Raw genomic sequence first — 26,558 nt, 5'->3', positions numbered from 1 at the left:
GTGCAGTTCCTCAACTGAGGTGAGGATTCTACCACCTCGTCAGGCAAAGAACAAGGGTAGCGGGAAGAGAATGATCTCCAAAAAGCAACAATGCATAGCTAAAGCGGAGAAGCCTAAAAGGCTTTGTCGTAATTGCAAACAAATGGCTCACCATGATAAACGTAACTGTCCTAATGCTTTTGTACCTGATGCCGACAATAAGGTATGTTCACCATGAACAGTCTATGTATGAAACTTTTTATCTATGTTGTATGGTCACGAGTCAGAAACAATACCACATGTTATTTAAAATAATATCACATCTTATACTAAACAGTATCACTATTTGACGATACCAGCTTGTGATATTATTTGAGGATAACAGAATGTGTCAACACATCTGTCTCAACTTTCTTTTATATTTTCATGGTAATTTCAGAAACAATACCACACCTTATTAGAAATAATATCACACTTTGTAGTACACAGTATCACTGCTTGAGGATAACATAATGTGATATTGTTTGTAATTGTTCTGAGATAGAAACAATATCACACTTCATTTGAAATAATATCACTCCTTATATAAAATAATATCACTGTTTCACCTTTTTGTATTTTCAGGGTAGTTCAGATGAGGATGATGCTGATGATGGTTGATCGGTCGAAGGAGTTTTTGTTGATGGCGCTCATTAATTATAGCAGCAGCAAATAGACGACATTCTTTATGACTAGCATATTAATATAGACCACAACATTCATTAAAGTATAAATTATACTTTATTTTATATAGAAAGTACTCGTACTCGGAGAATATTTGATTATTTTAGTTGTCTCAGTTGTCTTGTTTTTGTATTTTTGTGATACTGAGAAACAATATCACACTTTACATTTATATATTTCACATCTTACTCTAAACAGTATCACTACATCAGGACTACTATATATGCCTTTAACTTTAAGATTTTCACATCTTGTGTTTTGTGTGTTGTCAAAATATGGCAGTTCATAATATGCTTCTGCAGTTTTCTAACACAATATCAACTTGTGTACACAACAATATCAAAACATTGTGAAAACAATATCAACGTAATACTTAAACTTATATATTCATATTGTGATATTGTTTAGTCATCTGTGTGATATTGTTTAACATACTGTGCGATACTGAGAAGCAATATCAACCTGTGTACATAACAATATCACAACATTCTAAAAACAATATCAACGTCAGATTTAACAATCCATATCCATAGTGATATTTTAAAGTAAACAGTGTGGTATTGTTTTAGCCCTGTGTGATATTGAGAAGCAATATCACAACAACTATTACACAATATCACACCAAACGTGAAATAATATCACACTTTAGCAACAGTTCGATGACATCCAAAATAGCCATCACTACTTTACCATTATAAAAAGTTACCATTAAATTCCTTTTTGTACTACCATTACATACCCTTTAGTTTACTTACAACTTCGTTCTAACAAATATAGTAGTCCTAATTCCTTCCTCTACCTCTACCACGGTTCTTCGGATTTGCAACGGTCTTAATCCTACCACGTTTGTATGTTATTGCGGGCTCGTTCCTACGATCTTCACCATCTTTTCCGGAATCAGCTCCTCTGTAAAGCATATCCATACCAACAGTCAGTTATTATTTCTGGCCACCTTTGTCCTAATTACTATCTATATTTTTGTATATACAATTGTAAATTGTTTTACCTTTTCCTAGGAGATTGCCGAAGAATTGGCAATTCTGTGTTAATAATCGGTTTCTTAGTACAATCCTCCTTTGCTGTTTCCGGAACATCTTCTTTATTTGTCTCCTCCACAACAACATCAGCATTCTCTTTTGTTTGAACTTCTGCCATTGGTACTTCCTCTTTCTGCTTCCCTTTCGCCTTTTCGTTGTTCTTCCTCTGTTGCTTCAATGTCTTCCATATTTCATCCTTCCCATCTGAAAATTCTTTTACTTTTTCGATCAAAGGTGTTCTGTTCTCATTTATGTCAGCTAAAAGCAATGCTGGTGCCATTTCTAGCCAGTAGTATTGCCTATACACTTTTTGGTTCAGGTCGGCTTCAAACATTACACCCTCATATCGAATCATGTGCATCATTAAGAAGTTCCCAGACTCAGTATTGTTCATCTCTGTCTTTTGCCAAGGGAAGTTGATGTTGACAACATCAAACGTTATTATATCATCTGCTCTTTCCACGTTCTTCTTTGCTAAGTAGTCACTCATGTGCTCCGCCTACAATATTACGGTTCACCATTAGTAATAATTTCACAAACACAGAAATCCATTATTTCAATGTTACTATACAGCAATACTTTAAAGAACTATCAATTAATCATACCACCAAATCTGCAACTTTGTGTATTTGTATTTGCTCCCAGTCGGGGTACTCTGTGTTGTCCAGCACTTCCACTGTCTCGGTTTTGAAATTTATACAAACACAGAAATAATGCTCTTTCCATACCATTGGAATAAAAACCAGACCTGCTTGCAGGTTACAGGGAACTGTGTTTCTTCTAATGAATTCGTCCCATTCTTCGAACATCTTTTCTTTAATCAATTCCCTGTCTCCAGCTCCTTCGGTTTTAATTTCCTGTTTTGAATATATATGTTACAAGTCCTATTTTTGTTTTAAAGAGTGATTATATTTAATCAAACTAAATGGACAGCTTACCATGTGTCGAATCCCAAAAAACATCACACTTGTTTCACATTTTTCTGTGTGCTCAATATGGTTCAGAATGAGGGACCAACATTCAATCACATTGCTACTGACGTGCTCATTTGGAAGCAACGACAATATATCATTTCTGACAAGATATTGATCATTACTGAATTTGGCAACCACCTCACTGCTCCAAACATTAACACAAACCAAATTAAAATAGTGCACACAATATCACACTTCTCTAAAAACAATATCACATCCCTTAAGAAACAAAGATCACAAAAATAGCAGTTATGATAAAATAAAAGTACCATCAAATTTAAATAGTGCAAACAATATCACACTACTCTGAAAACAATATCACACTCTTTAAGAAACAGTATCACAGAAACATACTCTAATGGGAAACTGTGGTCGTCCAATAGGCAGTAGTCAAGCACTTGTTTCCTCATGGTCAACATCTTTGCACACAGTGATTTGTTAGCCTTCATAAACCTTGAGACGACCTCCACGTTAGAATCTGCCACACCACAGTTGTATGTGCTCCCAAGGCCATCTGATTTCCCCCTCCTACTGCTTCCCACCACACTGGCAGAACCATCTTCTACCACACCTACAAAAATATTTATTTTTGTTATTTGAATATGTAATGCTTATATATAATGAAAATAGTGCACACAATATCACACTTCTCTAAAAACAATATCACATCCCTTAAGAAACAGTATCACAAAAAATAGCAGTTATGATAAAATAAAAATACCATCAAATTTAAATAGTGTAAACAATACCACACTACTCTGAAAATAATATCACACTCTTTAAGAAACAGTATCACAGAAACATACTCTAATCTGAAAACAATATCAAATAAGTCAGTGTTGAAGAAAATAACCTGTTTTTTTTGTACAGGAGTTTGAACATTCTTTTTCCCACCTTTCCCTCTCTTTCTTTTGCTTGCTGCTTTCCTCTTTGCTACTAATTTAGGCAACAGTGTCCCTTTGATTGCATTAAGGTTTGTAACCTTCCTCAGGACCTCACTCCTACATTTATTTAAATCGCTCAACACAAGCGTTGCTGCAATCTCCCCCCTGTACAACCGCCTCTTCTTTTCATCGTTCAGTTCACATTTAAAATCTTCACCCACAAAAAACATCATGTGGAACATCATGAATAATCCACAATCCAGGTTCAACTCTTTTGTTTGCCAATCAAAGGCGACATTTGTCAGCATATAGTCCTGTACTTTCGCCCCACTTGCATAACCTTTACTGTTGAGGTAGTGCCCGTAAACAGCTCCCTGTTTATGTTTATAAAAAATAACTATCAAATTTCAATCTTTAGCTAACAAAAGCATTATATCCTTAGTTCTTATTTTTAAATATAGTACTTACAGTTAAATGAGCAAGGTGTACATGCTCCTCGTCCTCAAAATTATCATAATCTCGGTTGTCCAAGTAGAACATTTTTTCCCTCTTGGTGTCAATACAGACACAAATGTAGTGGTCTTCATATAGCAAAGGTATGAACACCTATAGAAATATTTTATAGAAAATAACACTGTCATTCACAGACCATAGCATACAATATCACAAGTAATGAGTAACAATATCACAGAATATATAATACAATATCACAACTAAAATAGCTACCTGATTTAAGAAACAATATCAATACTTACTTCTGACAATATCAGATAATTAACTTAACAGTATCAGATAATTAACTTAACAGTATCAGAACTAAAAGTACTTTTAAATTCTTACCATATCTGAATTTAAATTCAGTGGCTGTTTATATTGATTTGACCACATATCCCATGTCATACGTCTTCCTTCAGTCTTGTCAGTTCATCAACATCTTCTTCATCTACAAGTAAGATTTTCTCCATACCACCCTGTTTGTTTATAACAGAATTGATTAGTCGTGTTGACAGATTTTTCCACGTAATTTAAAACACAAGGAACACATGAGGTTTATGTTTCCCATACCGAGTGGGCAAGGCCATAGAAAATCCTTGTCGGTCTGTTGCTGTCTTTTGGTCCCATTTCAAACTGATTGAGCAATATTGCCCATGCCTCAATAACCACCGCTTCTATTTTAGTGTCAGGCAACAAAGACTCAATATCGCTCTTTGGTATGTTATGGTAAATACCAAAGTCACAGACAATCTCTCTGTACCATTTTCCAAAAAAATTAGCATATTAGTTTTTAAATTATTTTTATGTAGTAGATTAATTAATGTCTTACATTCAAAAAATAAACTTACGTCTTCTTAATCGCATGATCTGTAAGGAAGCAATAATCCATGACTTCCTTCCGACGCTTCAAGACAGTCTCAAATAAATGGTCCTGTCTGACCATGAAATCGAGACAAGTGCAAAGATCCCCTGTCTGGCAAACCACAGTCCATAGTACACCCCAAATTATGAGGTACCATATCTCCGATTCGGTATTTTGTTCATGCTTTCTCTGCGTGCAACAAATCGTCATTGATGCTCCACGTTCTCTCTGTTTCCAACTGAACATTTGGAACAACCTCCTTCATATGAGACCCCACACTTTTATCATCATTTTTCTCCCCAGCCTCTTTTCCACTGCCTTCTGTGCATGGGTTCTTAGTATTCAGGTCCTCAACAGTTGGTACATTGTTAACATTTTCCTCAACATCTTTTCCAATTCCCTCCTTAACATTTGTTACGTTCTCAACATTTGTTGTATTCCCATCCCTTTTTGCAGCCTCCTCATTCATTTCCTGAACCTCTTTTTCAATGCCCTCATTTGGTTTATCTGTGTTAACCTTCTCAACAGTCTTGGTCCCTCCTAAACCAACATTGATTACACCTTCATCAAGCTGTGTCAACACATCTGTCTCCTCATTTATTTTTCCACACTCCTTTTCACCGCCTTCTTGATTTAGTGTATCACGATTCAACTCTTCAACGGGACTTCCTACTCCTACACCAATACTGGATATAACATCATTCAATTTTGAATTCATGTCATTATCCAGTCCATCATCTTGGTCTTCATCATCACCACTGTCCAAGTTAGTAACATCATTAATATCATCATCCTGTTGTTTGTCATCACATGCCAAGTCATCATCACTGTTCTGTAGATCTTTATCTGTACATCCACCGTATTTTTTGTTCAATTCCTTGTACTGCACTTTCAACATTTCAGTCCAAACATCAAATGATGGCATCCCTTCTTTTGCTTTCTTCATTTCATATGACCTCGCTATCAACATGTCCATCAAGTTATGATACCCAACATCTTTCATGAAAGGCAGCGTTTGAGTCTCTGTTGTACTGTTTTCAGGATTCTCAACCTCTTCTTCAGCAGCAGCATGTTCTTTAGAATCAACATGTTCCGCACCATCTACCTTCGCACCAGATTGTGTAGATGTAGTTGCTTCACCCATTGAACTTTTTGCTTTCATAGTGATCAGTTTTCTCATGTTACGTACATACCTACCTATGAACAATTCATTGTCCTTCTTCATACGTAGATAAATTTCATGAGCACGCTGCCAAATTACAAAATAAATATATTAAACACTAAAATAGACTCTTTGATAATAAGAAGATATGACACAATAATAAGGTTTTTAATATCAACTTTCATAACAATATCACAGCGTACTACAAATAATATCACACTAGTGCAAAAACAATATCATAACATTTTTTAAATCAATATCACAACAATCTGTTATTCAATATCATTTGCTTTTCTAAACTATATCACAATTATCAATTAACAATATCACAATATCATACAATATATCAAACAATATCATATCTAAAATAATTATCAGATAGCAAATGCTTTTATTCAATATCAATATCATAATAATATCACAAATGAGACTCAAAACAATATCACACTAGTTCAAAAACAATATCACAATAATATTTTAATATCATAGCTAAAATAATTATCAGTTAGGAATTTATTTCATTAGTGCTTACATCCATTGCCCTTGCTCTGATTTGTTCATCAGTTTCAACACCACTAGGCAACTTCACCATCATATACCCCTCTTTTGTTTCCACTTCAGCTTCATGATCAGACGTCTGAGTCAGTAATATCTCTGGAGCTGCTGAAGAATATGGTGTTTTTTTAGGGACTTCTTGTTGCTGACAGATGGGGTACTAAATCTTTGATATTGGAGCATTCCCCAAAGATCCTGTTTTTTTCTCATCATCCACTCTCTTTGACAATTTTTTATCGTCCCAATGTTGGATGAGTGGTAAAGTGTGTTCCAAAACATCGCCCTTGAAATCGAACCTATGCATATATGCTAGCATAATAACTATTACGCATCCACTGACAGTTGACTTTCCCCCTTCTTTGAACACCCTAACACTTCTAACCATTTCCTCAAACACGAATTCACACCAATCAAATTGGCTTATCCTTGTCACATGCTCAACAGCCTTTACCAGTTTCAAGTCCAGAGATTTATTTGAAGACGGTGCTAGGAAAATAGACATGCTGTAAATTACAAACATTCTTTTAAATTCATCTCCAGCATCATTACATTCCATCAGTCTTTCATGTACATCTTTGACCATAATTGGAGCTGAAGTACTCTCCAATCCAAACTTTGCCCTCCATGCATTTTTCAGCTTTGTGTCTGTCACAGCAGTGGTGTTTCCCATGTGAGCGACGTCCACTTTCCGACCTTGTCGAGGAAGTTGAAATATGTCATGCACATCGTCTTTCGTCAACAGGAAATCAAATTTTTTTGTTTTGAACATGTTGCTTGTGTGATCAAATGCCTTCAGCAGCAATTTCAGAATTCCATGTGGAATTTTTGTTAGTTTCAACTCTAACAATCCACCAAAGCCAACATCAGAAACAACCTTCCTTTGTTCTTCATTTAAGTTGGCAATCAACTCAACCAATTTCAGTGGCCTACATTTAGTTTGAAACGGTTGCACCTTCTTCTTTTTGATCTCAGGCTGCTCTACCTCTGCATCCTGTACCACCAATTCGGCATCTTTGTTTCTATCAGTCTTTGATTTCTTTTTTGATGGTTGGCCCTTTTTTTTGTTGACGGCAGGATGCTCTTCAACTTCATCCTGTAACACCATTTCGTCAGCTTTACTTTTATTTTCATTACCATTTTTTGACCTCTTGCTTGGTTGTTCAACCTCATCATTTTTTGATCTCCTCTTTCTCGTGTATGTTTTTTCAGGTTGTTTTGAAGTCATCAAGTCCATTATCTTTGAATCAATATCATACTTCATTAGACATAATTTCACACCTTATTCAAAACAACATCACTATTGTATGTCACTGGTAATAAGTATTTTTAAAGGAGTATACAGTTTCGTATTTCTGTAAACACTATCAATAATAGAACTACACAAAATTCATGAAGATTCAGTACCACTAATATTCAGATTCAATATCAGACCATACAAGTAACAGTATTACAAGTTTGTCTTTCTCATTGCCAACACATATATCAACGTTACTCATTGTACTGAACAGAAACTCTCAATTCATGGACCTCATTGTCAAACAAATTCAATTCAGTGTTATGAAATTGTACTCGTTCACCTTTAACCAAACGTTTAACCCTAATTTTCGCCATTCAAACAATTTGCAACCGTTATTTTGACAAATACACAATTTTGAACTTTCAATTTCACAATCGAACACTGTTCAAACGAATAATTTAACGGTTTAATATATTAAACAGTTTTTTAACCAGTTTTAACCCTAATTTTTCACAATTAAACAATGTCGAACTTTGAATATCACAAATAAACAATGGAACAGTGTTTAAACATAAATTTCTTCATTGAATAGGTTAAAACCTATTCTTAATTGATAAAATCAATACGAAATACTTATTTTGCACTTCGAACAATGTCGAACCCTAATTTTTCGCAGTCGCACAATATTCAACGCTAATTTAGCAGATTTAAAGAGGAAAATATGCAATTTCAACTGTAACAGAAAAACATTCAATTAACAACTACGAAGTTGTACAATTATATGAAAATTATTGGAAATTAACGAAGTTTATCAATAATTTTGATACTTAAACTAACAAATACTCGATTTTAACAATGATTTCACTAAAATTGAAGTCCTCGAGAGAATTAAGACAGAAATTGTACCTGATTTTCAGTCAAAATGCAATTGAATTGAACAATGATTAGTATTTTTTCGTAAATTGTTGTTGATTCGCGTTAATAATCGGGAATTTTAGTGGTTTTTTGAGTTTTTAGAGAGAGAAAGTGAGAAGTCGAAAAAACTGACGCGCGGTTATGAATTTCAAAAGGCGTGCATGTCTGTTTTGTTACCTTTTTTTTAAAGTGATATTGTTTAGTTTATTGCGCGATATTGTATCCGTTACTCAATCCTCAAATATTTAGGGGTTCTCACCGGATCCCACCTCTATATATATATATATATATATATATATATATATATATATATATATATATATATATATATATATATATATATATATATATATATAGGGGCGGGTTCAGGTACGAACTACCTTAACGTACGAACCGTACGAACTAGCTTCAAATCAGTTTTTTTTTTTTTTTTTTTTTTTTCGATACACTTTATTTCTCTACCGCATACACCTCTTATTCAGATACATTTTATAACATATGTAGATACACTTTTTCCACCCTAAAATTTTAGATGCACTTTTATACTTTTTAAAACCTAATTTTTGGATACATTTTATATTGTTTACGGATACACATGTCATTAAAGCCAGATACACATCTGATCAAAACCAGATACACAAATCGTTAAAAGTCAGATACACATTATAATACTTTAATATTTTTGGATACATAAGTTCAGATACACAAATTAGTAGTACTATTGGATACACGTGGTATAACTATTGGATACACATGTATTTACCAATAATAACACGTGTATCTAATAGCTATACCGTATGTATCTGGGGGTAATATGTGTATCCGGCCACTGCCACCTCAACCACCGTTGCGCCCACCACCACCACCACCGTCATATTACCACAACTGCTGTCGTCAGCACCACCATCACCATATTACCGCCACCGTCATCGTCGCAAACCTACACCCATTTCTGCCATACCACCGCCACGACTACAAATACCAACACAAATACCACCACCACGACCACAAACTGACACGACTTTCATGACCGCCACCACCACCACAAACTGACGCGACTTTCATGACCACCACCACCATCCCGACGCCATTCTCTCTCCCACACACCCATTTCTGCCATACCACACCGATATATACAACGATTTGCAGTATACATCAAAATCTCTCGGTATTGTTAATAAACAACAACGATAATAGCATAGTAAAGATCCAAGTTTCTTTAGCCAAATTTGAAATGTAAAAGCTATATCTAAAACAAACAAAGAAGAAATTGAAACAAATAACAGCTCCGGCGAAGTTGTCGGGAAGTTTAAAGCCAAAAAATGGTGTTAATTCAGATTATAGCCAGAAAATGAATGAAGAACTATGAGGAAGATCGGCGGAGGCTTGTGGCTGAAGAAAACACAAGTCGGAGACGGCGGAAGAAAACACCATATGTGACGACCAAACTGCCGGTGTTCCCCCTGCCGCCCATTCACCCCACACTCTCTCCGCCACAACCCGTCTCCAATTGCCTGCGTAGAAAACTCAGTTATGATTTATATTTTTGTTTGCAAAAATTCGATCTAATGGCTAGATCTAAAACAAAGAAAGTAAAATTTAAGAAAACGGATTGCGATGGCGAAGTAATCGAAGTAATTCTCGCCGGAAACCGACATCAAACAACCATACTTCGTCGAAGAAGAGACGACGAGGGAGATGGTCGGGTTTTTACTTCGCAATTAATACGCAGGTAAGCAGTACAAGGGAGTTGGTAATGCGCGAAGGATTGACGGCGTAGGGTGGTGGTCACAGCCGGAGTAGGGTGGTGGTGGCGCCGGCAGTGGTGTATGGTGATGATGAATTAAAGATGAGACAAAGGATATGGAGTAAGGAAATACTGGTTGATAATTAGAAATGAGAAAATGCGGGGGCCTTTTATGCTACTAATTGGGCTTGATACACAATCTGCCTTTTAAATACAAGTTCGTACGGTTCGCACCGTAAATTAGTTCGCACAGATCCTAATTCTATATATATATATATATATATATATATATATATATATATATATATATATATATATATATATATATATATATATATAGAATTAGGATCACATTAGTCCACCCTATCTTTTTGAGTCCGTGAGTCCATGATATAATATCACACGTTATATTAAATAATATCACAGGTTACAGTATCACACGTTATACTAAACAATATCACAACAGGAAAAAAACTTTTTGAAAAAAAAATGAAAAAAAAATCGTGATATTGTTTTGTAATACAATATCACATGTTATGCTAAACAATATCACACGTTATACTAAATAATATCACAGCTTTCACGAAAAAAAAATGTTAAAAAAAATTTTCGAAAAAAAAATTTTGAAAAAAAAAATTTCGTGATATTGTTTTGTAATACAATATCACAAGTTATGCTAAACAATATCGCACTTTATACTACACAATATCACAGCTTACACGAAAAAAAAATTGTTAAAAAAAATTTTCGAAAAAAAAAAATCGGAAAAAAAAAATTTCAAAAAAAAAAAGTTTCGGATTTTTTTTTTATTTTGAAAAAAAAATAATTTTGAAAAAAAAAATTCGTGATATTGTTTTGTATAGTGCGTGATATTGTTTTATGGACTCATGGACTCAAATATTTAGGTGGACTCACCGGATCCCACCTCTCTCTCTCTCTCTCTCTCTCTATATATATATATATATATATATATATATATATATATATATATATATATATATATATATATATATATATATATATATATATATATATATATATAGAGGCCGGATCCGGTGAGGCACCTCATTATGGCGAGGCGGCCGGTCTCACCAAATTACTACCTTGGACTCATTTGCATTATACATGGATGGGCCGATTTTGTAATGTTGACCGAAAAACAAGGATGAAAATTAGGGGTCAACACAAAACTTTTCATTTGGTCCAAAACACTTTCTCTCTCTAATCTAAAAAAAAGCCCAAATACCTTATTCTCTCTAATCTAAACAAAAGGCCCAAATTCTTTCCTTCCAAAACTAATGAGCTTTCACGTTATACAAAAACACTGGGCGTCAATTTCAAAGAGAGTTACAATATCATCAAATCTGTGAGACGATTTCATCATATTAATCAAATTCTGACAATCAAAGAGGCGAATTCATCAAATTAATCGATTTCTAAGAAGATTTCGAGGTAATTTCCAGGTAATTTCATATTATTTGATGAAAAATTGATTTTCTTAACTTCGTTCATTAATTGATGATATAATGATCAAATTTGAACAAAATCGAACTGTTTTGTAAATTTATAAGGATCAAAACTGAAGTATTTCGTTAGTTTAGGGTTTGAATTCGATCAAAACTGAGCAATTGAGCAATTTCGGAATTCGCGGTGTAAAATTTGTTGATTTTGTTAATTCATTCATTAATTGATTATAATTCGCGGTGTAAAATTGACGTTGCAGCTTTAATTTCAATGGAGATTACGGACATTACAATAACTGGTGATAATACTGCTGTTGAAACAGGTAATCTCCGTTTTTTTCGCTGTTTTATGAAGCTGTTTTGCTATTCTCCTGATTTTGTGAATATGTGAGGTTATATTGTGAATCTAATAAGTTATTTCGTAAATCTGAGAAGTTATTTCGTTAATGTAGGCTATAATATCCTGAATTTGATCGAAAATAATCAATTTCGCCCTACTTATTATGGTATTACTGCTGATGTTGCAGGTCTAACTCCTGATACTGCAACGACTCCTGATAATAGTGCTATTACAACAGGTATTCTGTTTTGTCCCTATTTTATGAATTTGAGACGTTTTTTTGTTCTGGTTTTGTGAATCTGAGAGGTTATTTTGCGAATCTAGGAGCTAATTTTGTGCATCTGAGAGGATATTTTGAAAATATAAACTGTTCTGGTTTTGTGAATCTGAGAGGTTATTTTGCAAATCTAGGAGCTAATTTTGTGAATCTGAGAGGTTATTTTGTAATTATAGACTGCTCGGTTTTGTGAATCTGAGAGGTTATTTTGCGAATCTAGGAGCTAATTTTGCGTATCTATAACATCCCGAAACTTGGATCGTGGCGAAATTGTTTGACATTGTCTATTTTGTGAATTAGAGTGCTTATTTTGTGAATATAAGAGCTAAATATAATATTCAGAAAACTTAAAAATCTTGTAATTTTTCATCACATAAAATTTCGCAGGCAACATTCAAAAATAAAATAAACTTAAAACAACAACATTCAAAAATAAAATAAACTGAAAAGCTGAAAAATTAAACAAGATATGATATTTGTTTAGTTTATCAATCACCCCTATTTGTTCGAGGCAATGCACATAGAGCAATATTGATATAGCTATAGGTGCGGCGTTCATCCGCATCGTGAGTGATCTTCCCGCATGTTTAAATGGATATGGGACTCTTCTACATACTGGAGTGTAGCTAAAATATTGTGAATCAAGCCTTGATGCTACCCATAGAAAGGGCCCCGAACTCGGGAATAGGTAGCCACCATTCGGATCTAGTACGCCCAAATTGCTCGAACTTCTCCCGCAACTTAAAAGCCTCATTTGCAGCCATTGTCATTTGTGCCAAATTGGATTAGTACTAATCCCATAAAATGACAAGTCTGCCTGCAGATAACAGGCACCAAAGACTCTATCTCATAACCTTGGCTCGCAAACAATCGCCAATTTAGAGAGGTCAGGACAAACATACTTCCCGTTTTGATTCATATAACCTGGAACATTCGCCAAAACACAAGTATAGGGAAATACAAATAAATGAGACATTGTGTGCAATAGGGATGTTTGAAATGTTTTACAGAAGAGAGAAGAGAGGTTATTGGGATATACTATTATGTTTTAGAAATTAGGAATTTATAGGCCTGGTATTTGGCACAATCACAACATTGCTGTTCGCATTACCCATATATTAAATTTTTGATTGAATGCTTTCTGATTGTTCAATGTCCTTTTCTTGGGAATGGAAGTGTTTTTAACAAATCAACAAAATATCTAGATACATACAACCTGACCTTTTCTTAAAAGTGAATTCATAATCTTCACCCATTTTTTTTTTTTAATTATTTGAACTAATAATCTGATACTTTATTTAGTGAATCTCGGCTTTTATTTGGTGAATCTCAGCCTATAGTTAGTGAATCTTGGGCCTTATTTTCTGAATCTCTGTTGTTAAACGTTACTGATGCAATTTATTTATTTCTTATAGTTGGTGAATCTTGTACCCTAGCTTGTGAATCTTGGACCCTAGTTTGTGAACCTCAGACCCTAGTTTGTGAATCTTGGGCCTTATTTTCTGAATCTTGGGCCTTATTTTCTGAATCTCAGCCTATAGTTAGTGAATCTTGGACCCTAGTTTGTGAAACTAGAAGGTTATTTTGTGAAACTTAAATAACTAATATATACAACCTGGGTAAGATTAAAACTAAATAAGATGACAAATTCTGAAAAGGTTGCACAAGTCCGCACCATTGAATGCTTTAATTGTCTTGTATCAGTATTATCTATGGTTGTCCTTGTATTCATACTTATTATGGTGTTCCTACTATTTTGTTAATTTGAAACATTATTATCGTGAAACTGTAGTTGTTAATGTTAATATAAGAGCTAATAAGGCTCAAATTGACGTTGCAGCTTCAATTTCAATGGAGATTACAGACATTACAGTAACTGGTGATAATATTGCTGTTGAAACAGGTAATCTCCTTTTTTTTCGCTATTATCCTGATTTTGTGAATATGTGAGGTTATTTTGTGAATCTAATAGTGAATTTTGTAAATCGGAGAAGTAATTTCGTGAATGTATGCTATAATATCCTGAATTTGATCGAAATTTATCAATTTCGTCCTACTTATTATAGTGTTCCTGCTAATGTTGCAGTTCTAACTCCTGATACTACAGCGACTCCTGATAAGAGTGCTAGTGCAACAGGTATTCTGTTTTGTCCCTATTTTACGAATTTGAGACGTTATTTTGGTCTGTGTTGGACCTTTAGTCCTAATTAATTGTTTTGATAATGACAGTAATGATTTGTATGAGGACTTAATATATAAACATATGCGTGTAATTGTGTGCTTAAGTTTTAATTTAGAAAGAAACAATTACAAGACGCAAGCTTGAAGTGTGGACCAAGGAGGTACAACTTCAAATACACTTGATCGATGTATTCAAGCAAGATCAAGACCAAACAACAACCACGAGACTCAAGATGAGAGACTTGTGAAGAGACGATTCGTGTACTGAAGATCTACTGAAGATTAGATAGTATAGGTCGTCATTCGGTAATGGTTTTACTTTGTTTGATTTAAAGGTTAGTGAAGTTATGACCTAATAGACATAACTTCATTGCTAGACAAAAATGATGCGTTAATTTTTGGAAAATATATTTTTAATGGTTTATAAAAATAAGAGAGTATTTATTTGGTTGGAATTAATTAATTAGAATTTAAGTTAAATAAACTATTGGTTTGTAATACGATATTTATATCGTCATGCAACCTAGGGCTTTAACTAAATTCTATCTCGATTTGTTGCGGGCTAGAGAAGCAAGGATGGACCGAGGAGGCCTTGGGCCTACCAACCCTAGGGTGGCCGAAATCCCTAGGAGGCCAAATCCTTCCTCCTTCTCTTCTTTCTTGTTCTTCAAGTTTTATATTTCCAGAACATTCCTATGCCCTAGTTCCAGAATAATCCAAACCCTAATTCTCTCTACTATAAATACTCTCATTCTTTCAACATTAATGGTTGACACACATATCTACATATTTCAAGAGAGAAAAATATTTTTAAGCAAAAATCATTTGAGCTTTAATTCTTATTTTCATATTTGCTTATACAAAAATCACGCATCATATTTGTCAATCACTCGAAGAAAAATCGTTATTGGATATTAAATACACAAGGATAGTATACTCACTCGCATAACGTGAGATTAGTATTTATCGTTGTATTTTTCTTATTAACGTAAGAGCAACCTAGAGTATTTAGCGATACTCAATCTGAGTTATAATCATATAGTTGATTATACGAGTGGATTGGTAATTTTTGTAATCCGGAGAAAGGTACTAAAAATTATTAATCGAGAATAGTGGACGTAGGTTTCGACTTGTGAAACTGAACCACTTCAAAATCCTGTGTGTCTCTCTTTCTCTCTCTCTTTATTATTGTTATTTCGATTTTGCATTTATTGTTAATAATTTAATTAGTTGATTTTAATTAATAAAATCAAGTAATTAATTTATATCATATATTTCGAAAAAGCGGTCATCGTTTTTAATACTCAATTCACCCCCCCCCCTCTTTCGTATTCGATCAATAGACTCCACAATTGGTATCAGAGCCTCGTGCTCTTGATCGCCTAACAGCTAGAGTTGATCGATTTTTTTTGTAGTCTATTTATCGTTTTTCCGCTGCATTTATTTTTTATCAAATGGACTCCAAACACCTAAAGTGTCCTATATTCAATGGGAAGAACTATGGTTTATGGAAAAATATGATGACCCACTTCATTAAGGGAAACGACTGGGAGTGTTGGTTGATTATCAAGAATGGTCCGAATAAGATCTTACTTGCAACCAGTAATGGCACTACCGTCGAAAAGAAAGAAGAAGACTATATTGAGGCGGATTATAAAAAGGCTGAGAAGAATTCAAAAGCAATAAGCTTATTGCAAAACGGTATGATTGCCACTGAATTCGATCGTTTCTCAACCAGTTCTTCTGCCAAGGAAATATGGGATGGTCTAGAATTAGCCTATGAGGGAACCACTGTTGTCAAAAAGCAACGTATGGCATTACTAATGCGAAAATACGAGCTGTTTGCCATGGAGCAAAACGAGTCAGTTGATAGCATGTCCTCTCGCTTTTCTAGCATCATCAATGAGCTGAAAAATTTAGGAAGAACTTTTGACTCCGAGGAAATTGCTAGAAAAATACTCAGAAGTATGTCTCGCAGATGGAGACACAAAGTATCTGTCATAGAAGAATGTAAGGACCTAACTTCATTATCCTATCAGGAGCTACTCGGAACCTTAATGGCTCACGAGATTACTCTTAATCAGGATGAGGAGGAAGTTGGCACAAGCAAAAAGATGGCCTTACAAGCTGAGTCTAGCAAAGTTGATGATTCTTCAGATATTGAAGAAGAAACTAGTTTGTTTGTTAAACGTCTTAGGAAAAACCCCTTCTTTCGAAATCAAAATAAGACCAATAACAAATCAAAGCAAACTCCCAAGAAAAATTTTGAGTCAAAAGGGTCTTTCTCTAATCGTGGATGCTTCAAATGTGGTGAAAATGATCATATGATCAAAGATTGCCCTACATGGAAGAAAATAAAAGACAAAAATCTGCGTGACAAAACAAAGAAGGAATTCAGGCAAGTTATGATGGCATATTGTTGGGGAGACTTGGACTTTGAAGATGGCGAATCCGAAGATGAAGAAGAAACTGCCAACGTTTGTCTAAGTAACGTCAGTCTTGACCTATTCTCCGAAAGCGACAATGAAAGCAATGCTGAGAGATGTCTTGTCGGAAATTCAGATTCAGATTCAGAGGATGATGAGGTAAATTATCCTGACCTTAAAAAGCGTGTTAGGAAACTTTCTAAGGAAAATTTACTTAAGTGTTGTGAACATACCCTTGATCACTGTCATGAACAAAGTCTAGAGTTAAAAGACCTTAGGGAACAGATTTTAGATATTGCTGAGGAAAACCAACTTCTGAAAGCCAACGCCAAAAAGCTCAAATCTAAAGTTATGGCTACTCCAGCTGCAACTTCAGACATGACAAATGTTGAGAAGAAAGCTCTTGAATCAAAAGTTAAGGCTAGTGATGCTATAACTTCAGAGCTCAAACTTAACATTAAGAATCTTCAAGCTAAAGTTACGGCTAGTGATGCCATAACTTCAGAGCTTAAACTCAACATTAAGCATCTTCAAGCTAAAGTTACAGCTAGTGATGCTATAACCTCTGAGTTGAAGAAAGTCAATGAGATCTTAAAAGATGAGCTTAATGGCAAAGATAGTGTGGTTTCCGAACACAAGAGAGAAATTGTATTTCTCACTAAGCAATTAGAAGAAACTAGTAATAGCATGTCCAAACTTAAGGAACAACATGAAATTGAGAAACGTGTCTTAAATGAACGTTTTGATAAATTTCGTGATAACTTTGAGAAAGGTAGCTCTTCCAAGGATTCAAAAGAAGATCATTCAAAATGTGAAAAAGAAATTGAGTCCTTGAAAGAATTACTTTTACATGCTCGAAAAGTTCATGATAAGTGGGAAGGTAGCACAAAGGTTTTAAACTTCCTTACTGAACAATCTGATAACAACATGAAGATGGGACTTGGTCATGAATGCTATAGTCGTAGAGACCATGATAAATGCAAATCAAATCCTTCAAAAATGATTTCGAGAAAAAGAAAATACGTTAATCTTCCGAATACTTGATTTGCAATTACGTGGCTCTCTTTGGACATATACAAGTCAATTGTGTCAAACTTGCTTGGGATAAGAAAAAGAATGTCGAAACTGCTAAGACTTGTGATTTCATAGTAGAAGACGATGTCTCTACTATAGATGAGCCTAACGACAATGAAGAACGCAATAATGAGTTTAGATGGACTTATGATATGGCTTTTGATTACTCATCTGTTCCTTCAAAATCAAACAAAATAAATGAGAATCGAAAGCATACATTCAAGCCCAAAGTTCAAAACCCTAAACCTAGAGCGTCTCATGAAGGTACTAGACCTAGAGCTACTTTTGTAAGAGCAAAACCTAAAGTACCTTATATTCCGATTGTTAGACAACCCAATGTCAAAGCCAAAAGAATAATAAGACAAGTATGGGTTAGAAAGGATCAAATATATAGAATTACTAACCATAAAGGACCCAACTTAGCTTGGGTACCTAAAAGTTGTATTTGATTCATTTGCAGGTAGAAGTGAAAGAAAATAATCTATGGTATCTCGACAGTGGATGCTCGAGACACATGACAGGAGACAGAAATCTTTTTCTTTCACTAGAGCCCTTCTTTGGTGGCAAGGTTACCTTTGGAGATAACAAGAAGGGTACGATTATTGGAGTAGGAAAAATCGGAATTTCAGCCTCTCATTCAATTGATAAAGTATATCTGGTAAGTGGTCTTAAACATAATTTACTTAGTATTTCTCAATTATGTGACAAAGGAAATAGAGTTGTCTTTCATGCCGATGTTTGTCGTATCATAATTGAAGGTACTAGTAATGTTTTACTTGAGGGTCACCGTATGAGGAATGTGTATATGATTGACTTAAATGTTGTCAATACAAATTCCTTTGCGTGTATGAAAGTAACTTTCGATGAGTCTTGCTTGTGGCACAAGAGGTTTGCACACGTTAGTCCAACTATTTTAAAGAAACTTAAGTCTATGGATTTAGTTGAAGGCTTGCCCTCAATTAATTTCGAGCAAGAGACAATGTGTGACTCATGTGCCCGCTGCAAACATGTTAGATCCTCTTTTAAACCTAAGAGAGTAGTTAGCACTAATCGACCACTTGAGATGGTACACATGGATTTATGTGGACCTATGAGAGTTAGAAGCCGTGGTGGATCAAAGTATGTATTTGTTCTAGTCGATGATTACTCAAGGTACGTCTGGCCAATCTTTCTTTCTTCTAAAGATGAAACTTTCGATGAGTTTGTGGTATTAATGAAGCTTGCCCAAAATAGATATGATAATAAGCTTATTTCGATTCGGACGGATCACGGCACGGAATTTGACAATCAATTATTTATAGAATATTGTCGGGAAAATGGTGTGGGGCATAACTTCTCCGCACCACGTACCCCACAACAAAACGGTGTCGTGGAACGTATGAATCGAACCCTAGAGGATATGGCTCGTACTATGCTTTTGTGTAGTGGCCTTCCTAGAAGCTTTTGGGCGAAGTCTGTTAGTACCGCATGCTATGTGCATAATAGAGCTATGATCCGACCTGTTTTGAAAAAGACTCCCTATGAACTTTTAAGAGGGAGAAAACCCAATATATCACATCTCCGTTGCTTCGGGAGCAAATGTTTTGTTCATAATAATGGAAAAGAAAATTTAGGAAAATTTGACCCCCGAAGTGATGAAGCTGTTTTTCTGGGATATTCGGATCATAGTAAAGCTTACAAAGTGTTCAACAAAAGAACCTTGCGCATAGAAGAAAGTGTTCATGTTCGCTTTGACGAAGATAATGTGCTTGATAAAGCTGAACAGGAAGAAGAGGATCCAGATGAGCCCGATTTCTTTTTAGCAAGAAATGAGCCTCTAAATGAAGAAGAAGATATTCAAGGTATCAATGATGAACTAGAGAATTCTGCAAACAATCCTAAGAGAAGTGATGAGTCCATAGTTAATGATACTATTGACCCTTCCTTGGATAAAGAAAGAGATCTTGAAGTTATACCTAATGATGTTGTAACTTCCGATCCAAATCATGATATGTCTAATGAAGTTAGTGATGCTTCTGAAGAAAATCCCGAGTCCAACTCAGGGGGAACAAGTCATGATTCTTCGTCTGCAGATGATGCTAGTCCATCAAATGATAATGAGCCTAGAATTCTCAAAAAGTGGAAACATCAAAGTTCCCACCCTTTGGACAAAATCCTAGGGGATCTAGAGCAAGGCATTAAAACTAGAAGGTCCTTGAATAATTTCTGCTCGTTCTTTTCGTTTCTATCAACCATTGAACCTACCAATATTAAAGAAGCTCTTGCTGAACCTGATTGGATAACCGCTATGCAAGAAGAGCTTCAACAATTCGAACGCAATAAGGTATGGCACTTGGTGTCACGACCTAGTGATCGAACTGTTATTGGTACTAGATGGGTGTTTAGAAACAAATTGGACGATCAGACTTATTACAAGAAACAAGGCACGACTAGTTGTCCAAGGCTACAATCAACAGGAAGGGATCGATTATGACGAGACCTTTGCACCTGTAGCGAGACTTGAGGCTATACGTCTCATTATTGCATTTGCCGCTCATAAAGGAATGAAACTGTTCCAAATGGACGTTAAGACAAAGATTTCTTAATGGTTATTTGGAGGAAGAAGTCTATGTAGAACAACCTCCTGGATTTTTAGATAGCAAGTTTCAAAACCATGTCTATAAATTAGACAAAGCTCTATATGGTTTGAAACAAGCTCCAAGGGCATGGTATGACAGATTATCCAAGTTTTTGTTACAAAATAATTTTACAAGAGGATCTGTCGATAAAACCTTGTTTCTAAAATCCGAGGGTTCTAATTTACTTGTTGTACAAATTTATGTAGACGATATTATATTCGGTTCTACTAATGAAAAATTGTGCAAGTATTTTTCTGATCTAATGACTTCTGAGTTTGAAATGAGCATGATGGGAGAACTGAAGTACTTTTTAGGCTTACAAATTCAACAAACAAAGGATGGTATAAAGATACACCAACAGAAATATATCAAGGAACTAATCCGAAAGTTCGGTATGGAAAATGCTAAATCATACGATACACCTATGGTACCCGAAAAGAAGATGACTATAGATGAACATGGTAAGTGTGTCGATGAGACTACATATCGAGGTATGATTGGTTCACTTTTATATTTAACTCGCAAGTCGTCCCGATATAATGTTTAGCGTATGTGTTTGTGCTCGATTTCAATCGTGTCCTAAAGAATCACATATGATTGCGATTAAACGTATCTTGAGATATTTAATTGGTACATCTAATTTATATTTATGGTATCCACTTGAGTGTAATTTCGATCTAGTAGGATATTCGATGCAGATTATCTTGGATGTTCTTTAGATAGGAAAAGCACTTCTGGGTATGCAACGTTTGTTGGACCTTGTATTATCACATGGGGATCAAAGAAGCAAAATTCATTGCAGAATGTCTCTCTTTGGCCGGTATGTGTCTGCCAGGATCGGTATGTTCTCAATTACTTTGGTTAAAGCAACAACTATGTGATTATGGTATTAATGTAGGTCGTATGCCTATTATGTGTGACAATACGAGTGCTATAGTAATTTCTAAGAACCCTGCCCAGCACTCGAGGACCAAACATATAGATATTCGACACCATTTTCTACGGGATCATGTAGAGAAAGGCAACATTTCACTTGAATTTTGTAGTACTGAAAGGCAATGGGCTGATATCTTGACTAAGGCATTAGCTAGAAAACGCTTTGAGTTATTGAGACTTGAGATTGGTTTAATTAGTGATAATTAAATCCGTCATAATTATGTCCGGAACCCGAATGACTCGCTAGGAAGATAAGATTGTACGATTGTGTCCGTATATTTTTGTTGCAAGTTTAATTGTGTTAAATAATATTTATTTTACGTATTATATCTTGCTTATGTGTATGGTAATATTTTATATTCTGCATAATCACATTTCCTCACAAAAATCGACAAAATCTACAATAAATTGCCATAATATAATAAAGATAATTCTATCTTATTATATTCCTCCACAAATCCTGCCTAAACTCCATCAAAGATTTTCTTTCCTAATCTTATATCAAATAGGAAATAATGCCAAAACAAAAAAAAAAAAAAAAAAAAAAAAAAGGAAAAAAAAAAAAAAAAAAAAAAAAAAAAAAAAAAAACCAAACAAAAAAAAAAAAAAAAAAAGGAAAGTGCCGAAAAAAAAAAAAAAGGGGCACGAAACAAAAAAAAAAAAAAAAAACGGGAAAGAAGATGCCGAAAAAAAAAAAAAAAAGGCATTAAAGAAATAAGGAAATTGGTATTATTCTCTATCTTTTAAGGAAACCTAATCTTACCTTAACTCAAATTCCTTATACTATATATACCCCTTTAATCTCACCTTAATTCTCATCAATCATAATTCTCTAAACCCTAATTACCTTTTACTACCTTCTATAATTCTCACAATGACTAATCAACCTACAACCCGTTTTCAATCAAAGAAACATGTTGTCATTAGAAAGAAGGTAAGCCAATCACCACCTCGCACCCGCTCCACCTCACCGACCGACCGCCCTCGTTCCCCACGGACTGCCGCCGACCAACCGGCCAACCTCACCAAGCGTCGAAAGTTGTTTAAGGGTAAGGGAAAGACGGTTCCGGAAATTGAGGTATGTTCTAAGACTGAGAACTATAAACTTCAAGATGGTTCTTCACGTATTCTTTACGCACAGCATATGGATGATTACACCAACAATGGACTTAATAATCTTAGACTAACTCAAGGTGAAAGAAGAGATGTCAATCAAGTTGCTCAATATCGCATTCACGCAGGACGAGTATATTCGATTGATTGGTTAAAGAAATACAAAGCACTTGGGTTTTTCAGAAATTTTCTCAAGGATCAAGGATGGGAAAATATTGTTGCTGTAAGTGGTCCTGTCTTTCCTATTGAGGTATATCAATTTTATGCTTCTGTTCATCTTAAGGAAGGAAATTTATTTGCTGTGGTCAATGAGACTTCCATAAAAGTCTCACCTGGTGATTTCTGCGACTTGGCTCGAGTTCCTGAAGGAGGAACTGAGATCAATCCAAGCGTAGAATGGGGAGGTTTGTTACCTGAAAAAAGGTTGATAGTGAAACGGTATTTCAAACAAGATGCTACTTCGTCTGAGACTATCCTAGCTGCGAAGTTGTCACCTAAATTGAGGTTCTTTTTGAACTTTCTTTGGAGTACTATTGTCCCTAGAAAAGAAGGTAGAGATAAGTTCGGGGCACATGAGATGATTATAATGAAGGCTTGGCTTGAAGGAGAAAAGGTTAGTCTACCCTTGCTTGTGTTTCATAAAATTATACAAGCTAGTGTGACGGCTAAGATGGAAGATTTTGCTTCTACTTTAAGTTTGCCTTATGGGAATTGGATCTCACGAATTTTAGAGAAGAAAGGAGTAATTGGGAAGCAGAGTTATGGAGTTATCACTAATGACGAGATGAGCGATCTTTATCTATCTTATATGAAGCTCGTTATTAATGGCAACGAATTAGGTTTTGAGATAAAAGGAGAAAAAGGAGAAAAAGAAGGAAAAAGCAATGTGAATTTTGATATGTTGGATTCAAAGATGGATTCAAACTTTACTTCTATTCTTGGACGAATTAATGAACAAGACAAGAAATTGGAAGAATTGTTTGACCTAATTACAAAGCAAAGGAGAATTGATACTAGTGGACCAAGTGAAGTTAGCAATGCTCACATCAAAACCGTATTGTCACGGTTTGAAACGCGCCTCGACAGTGTCTGTAAGGCCGCGGTAAGAACTCACTCTGAGTCTGTTCAAATCAAGGAAGGTATGGCTAGTTTGGTTAAATTTGGGGATGATCTTCTGCAATCTGGGAAGGAGATGAGGTCTGAGATGCAAACAATATATGAAGCAGTTAAAGCAATGACTTTGAGGATTGGTAACTTTGATACTCGATTAACTGCTCAAGCTGCACTTCTAGACCATTGTCATGCGCGACTCGAGGACTTGGAGTACCGTACCCGTCCTAGGTCGAACCCACCGAGCCCTCGCTACCCTTGATCAATTTGCCCTAATCCATTCACCTTAGCCTTATCTTTTAAATCCTTGCTCACAATAAAAATCCATTCTTATGGATATTAGCTTTTTCAATTCCGCATTATTCCTTGTGTGATTTCAGTTTATATTATTATTATGCTAATTAAGAACTAGATTGCGTTTAATATAATATGATTTTCATGATTATTTCTTGTCTCATAATATATTATTCTGGTCGTTTTATGTTTGTTCTTATCTTTTCAATGATGCCAAGAGGGGGAATTGTTTTTATGATTTGCGACCGTCTCAAGGTAATTCTCTCATGGCGTTCTATAGTTATAACTTTGAAGAGATCATTAGTTTCTACGCTCAACTGTTCTATAATTTGGGAAGTATTATGTTGAGGGGGAACTAGACTTAGACACAAATCATAGGAGACTTGTCATCATCAAAAAGGGGGAATTTGTTGGACCTTTAGTCCTAATTAATTGTTTTGATAATGACAGTAATGATTTGTATGAGGACTTAATATATAAACATATGCGTGTAATTGTGTGCTTAAGTTTTAATTTAGAAAGAAACAATTACAAGACGCAAGCTTGAAGTGTGGACCAAGGAGGTACAACTTCAAATACACTTGATCGATGTATTCAAGCAAGATCAAGACCAAACAACAACCACGAGACTCAAGATGAGAGACTTGTGAAGAGACGATTCGTGTATCAAGATCTACCAAGATTAGATAGTATAGGTCGTCATTCGGTAATGGTTTTACTTTGTTTGATTTAAAGGTTAGTGAAGTTATGACCTAATAGACATAACTTCATTGCTAGACAAAAATGATGCGTTAATTTTTGGAAAATATATTTTTAATGGTTTATAAAAATAAGAGAGTATTTATTTGGTTGGAATTAATTAATTAGAATTTAAGTTAAATAAACTATTGGTTTGTAATACGATATTTATATCGTCATGCAACCTAGGGCTTTAACTAAATTCTATCTCGATTTGTTGCGGGCTAGAGAAGCAAGGATGGACCGAGGAGGCCTTGGGCCTACCGAACCCTAGGGTGGCCGAAATCCCTAGGAGGCCAAATCCTTCCTCCTTCTCTTCTTTCTTGTTCTTCAAGTTTTATATTTCCAGAACATTCCTATGCCCTAGTTCCAGAATAATCCAAACCCTAATTCTCTCTACTATAAATACTCTCATTCTTTCAACATTAATGGTTGACACACATATCTACATATTTCAAGAGAGAAAAATATTTTTAAGCAAAAATCATTTGAGCTTTAATTCTTATTTTCATATTTGCTTATACAAAAATCACGCATCATATTTGTCAATCACTCGAAGAAAAATCGTTATTGGATATTAAATACACAAGGATAGTATACTCACTCGCATAACGTGAGATTAGTATTTATCGTTGTATTTTTCTTATTAACGTAAGAGCAACCTAGAGTATTTAGCGATACTCAATCTGAGTTATAATCATATAGTTGATTATACGAGTGGATTGGTAATTTTTGTAATCCGGAGAAAGGTACTAAAAATTATTAATCGAGAATAGTGGACGTAGGTTTCGACTTGTGAAACTGAACCACTTCAAAATCCTGTGTGTCTCTCTTTCTCTCTCTCTTTATTATTGTTATTTCGATTTTGCATTTATTGTTAATAATTTAATTAGTTGATTTTAATTAATAAAATCAAGTAATTAATTTATATCATATATTTCGAAAAAGCGGTCATCGTTTTTAATACTCAATTCACCCCCCCCCCTCTTTCGTATTCGATCAATAGACTCCACAGTCTGGTTTTGTGAATCTGAGAAGTTTATTTGCGAATCTAGGAGCTAATTTTGTGCATCTGAGAGGTTATTTTGAAAAATATAGACTAATATCCCGAAACTTGGCTTGTGACAGAGGAACTTAGATGCTAATATTGTGAAACTTGATTTGTGAATCGCCTATGTTGCTCTGTTTGGCAAAACTTACTAATTGAACCGAAGAAACATCAATCTTTTATGAATTTGAGATGTTATTTTTTTGAGATTGTTTTGCTATTCTCCTTATTTTGCGAATCAGATAGCTTATTTTGTGAATATAAGAGCTAATTATTTGTATCTAGTAGGTTATCTATTGAAATATAGACTATAAGATCCTGAAACTTGGTTTGTGGCATAGATTATGAACCTTATATGCTAATATTGTGG

At 34.8% G+C, this 26,558-nt stretch overlaps 1 long non-coding RNA gene across 1 annotated transcript; it reads left to right on the top strand.

Annotated features, from left to right (window-relative positions):
- Positions 1–12,287: 12,287 nt before the first annotated feature.
- On the top strand, positions 12,288–14,792 carry LOC141638228 (uncharacterized). The gene is made up of 4 exons (XR_012542049.1): positions 12,288–12,356; positions 12,561–12,611; positions 14,491–14,553; positions 14,737–14,792. It is a non-coding gene; the product is annotated as an uncharacterized LOC141638228 (long non-coding RNA).
- Positions 14,793–26,558: the final 11,766 nt, after the last annotated feature.

Source organism: Silene latifolia, unplaced genomic scaffold (assembly GCF_048544455.1).
Source record: "Silene latifolia isolate original U9 population unplaced genomic scaffold, ASM4854445v1 scaffold_20.1, whole genome shotgun sequence".
NCBI lineage: Eukaryota > Viridiplantae > Streptophyta > Magnoliopsida > Caryophyllales > Caryophyllaceae > Silene > Silene latifolia.
This window is presented reverse-complemented; position numbering and strand designations above follow the sequence as displayed.